Source organism: Pteronotus mesoamericanus, unplaced genomic scaffold (assembly GCF_021234165.1).
Source record: "Pteronotus mesoamericanus isolate MK-2021 breed Mesoamerican mustached bat unplaced genomic scaffold, CSHL_Meso_final contig_180, whole genome shotgun sequence".
Lineage (NCBI taxonomy): Eukaryota > Metazoa > Chordata > Mammalia > Chiroptera > Mormoopidae > Pteronotus > Pteronotus mesoamericanus.
The window spans coordinates 3195700-3198209 of NW_026555076.1; the positions used below are offsets into that span (position 1 = coordinate 3195700).

Consider the following 2510-nt stretch of genomic DNA (forward strand, 5'->3'; position numbering starts at 1 on the left):
ATGTTAGAGAACTCAGCAATGATTAAACTATATTTTCCATATGGATAAAAGAAAAAAAGGGGAACATTAAAAACTTACATTTGTTTCATGTTTAACACACCCACCAAATATCATAAACTACATATATTTAGTTACATAAAAATGACATAATGTCTAAAAGCATAATTTAGGAAATAATAGTTCTCTTGTTTACTTTTATTTATCTGACATAACTCTTTAACATTTTTGTTTATTCATTTTTGTTTTCTACATGAAGTGTTATTAAAGTGGTTCAAAGAGCGAGAATGTATCTGAATGTGCTTAAATTAAGTATTAAACATTTAAGTATTATCCTTCAGCAAAGATCCTCAGAGATATGTTTCAGGTTTACTGCTTAACATCAAACAAAAGAACATTCAGGGCTAGCAGAATTTAGGGAGCAGCTCAGGGAGGTTTATGGGCTCAGTGGGGGATTTGGGAGGGGTTCATGCGGCATTGTTCTTGGTTCCCAGGTAAATTAAAGGGAAACTTTCACAATGTCTGGAGCCCTTAATTTCCTGCAAATAAAGGACGAGGATGTCCTTTAATTCCTTGCAGCAGAAACCCACTAAATGACACCAACCTTGACTTCTAAATGGAAAGGGGCATCTAAAAAAGAAAAAGTGATAGCCTCTTCATCATAAATGTGAAGACAACTTGGCAGAAGCTCCTGCTGGCAGCTTGTGCCGTTGTTGCCATTGAAAACCTTGCTGATGTCATCGTCATATCATCTGAGAATACTGGCCAGCGAGCTGTGCTGAGGATTGCTGCTGTCACCGGAAACACTCCTATTGCCGGTGACCTCACTCCTGGAACCTTCCCTAGATAGATCCAGGCAGCCTTCCGGGAGACAGAACTTCTTGTGGTTACTGATCCCAGGGCTGAGCACCAGCATCTCACAGAGGCAGCTTATGTTTACCTGCATGCCATTGCCCTGTATAACACAGACTCTCATCTGCACTAAGTGGACATTGCCATCTCTTGCAACAAAAAGGGGGCTCACCCAGAGGGTCTAATGTGGTGGATGCTGGCTTGCAAAGTTCTGTGCATATGCAGCATCATCTCCGATGAACACCCATGGGAGGTCCTGCCTGATCTCTACTTCTACAGAGATCATGAAGAGATTTAAAAGGAAGAGCAGGTCACTGCTGAAAAGGCTGTGTCCAAGGGAGGAATTCAGGGTGAAGAGACTCTACCAGCTCCTCAGTTCACTGCTCCCCAACATGAGGTCATAGACTGGTCTGAAGGTGCAGGCACCCTCCTGCCTTTTCATCAGTTTCCTGCTGAAGACTGGAGCACTCGACCAGGCTCTGAAGACTGGTCTGCAGTCCCCACTGCTCCGGACACTGAGTGGGTAGGAAGAGCCACTTAATGGTCATAAGCTGTCCTTCCAGAAACTCTTACACAGAATGGAAATATGGTTCGTGGAAAACAAATAGTTCATCAAAAACAAATAAACAAAGTGGCTTAAGAGTAAGTGAATGGGAGAGTCAGGGTGACTGTTATTGTCCTAGTTGGCCACTGTCTTCCTCTCTCAGCACACATTTCTTTTTCTCTTTAAGTACATATTTCATAATTTTTTGTTTTTGATTCGAACAAAACCAGTTTCTCTGAATGCAGATGAAATTAATTAGGCCTTATCTAAAATTTTAAAATGCTAATAAAAGTAAATGAGCAACAAACAGTAGATTTAGCATTCTGGCTTCAATATTAATGAAAATTTGATCTATTTATTCCAATCAAAATACAACTTTGAAACTGATTATAATCACTTTGGCTTGGGTAGTCTTGGTAGCAAATAGCAAATAACTCTCATTAAGTATCAAGAGACAAACCAAAAAGGTTATATCACATTGAGGTTTAATTTAAATTTGAATAGTAAATAATATCATGTGGAATGAGAAGGAAAAAAAAGTCTGTTATTTTATGCATTCAGTAAATAGTATTGCTCTCCTTCTATATGCAGACCATGGTACCTGTCAGAAATTTAAAATGGAAAAATAAGACTTTTTGGAGTGACAGACCCATTCTGAAACCATGCTGTATGTGACGAATAGTTTTCTGTGTCAACTTGATTAGGCCATAGCACCTAACAGTTTGGTCAAACACCTGTCTAAATGTTGTTGTGAAGGTATTTTTGGATGAGTTGAACATATAAATCAGTAAATTTGAGTAATGCAGATTACTTTTTTTAATGTGGATGGTTCTGATCCAATTAGCTGAATGCATTAAGAGATAAGAGACGGAGGTTACCTGAAGAATAAGGAATTCTGCTTACAGGCCACCTTCAGACTCAAGGTGCAACACCCACTGTTCTGAGTCTCCAGGCTGCTGGCTTCAAACTGTGGGCTTGCCAGCCTCTGTGTGAGCCAAATTCTCTCTCTCTCTCTCTCTCTCTCTCTCTCTCTCTCTCTCTCTCTGTGTGTGTGTGTGTTTGAAATGCACACAAAGAGAAAGAAGATAACTTTTGGAGGTGTTGGATATATTTATTG

The 2510-nt window shown here is 39.6% G+C and overlaps 1 pseudogene; it reads left to right on the top strand.

Annotated features, from left to right (window-relative positions):
- Positions 1 to 515: 515 nt before the first annotated feature.
- LOC129065481 (40S ribosomal protein SA-like) lies at positions 516 to 1416 on the top strand (annotated as a pseudogene).
- Positions 1417 to 2510: the final 1094 nt, after the last annotated feature.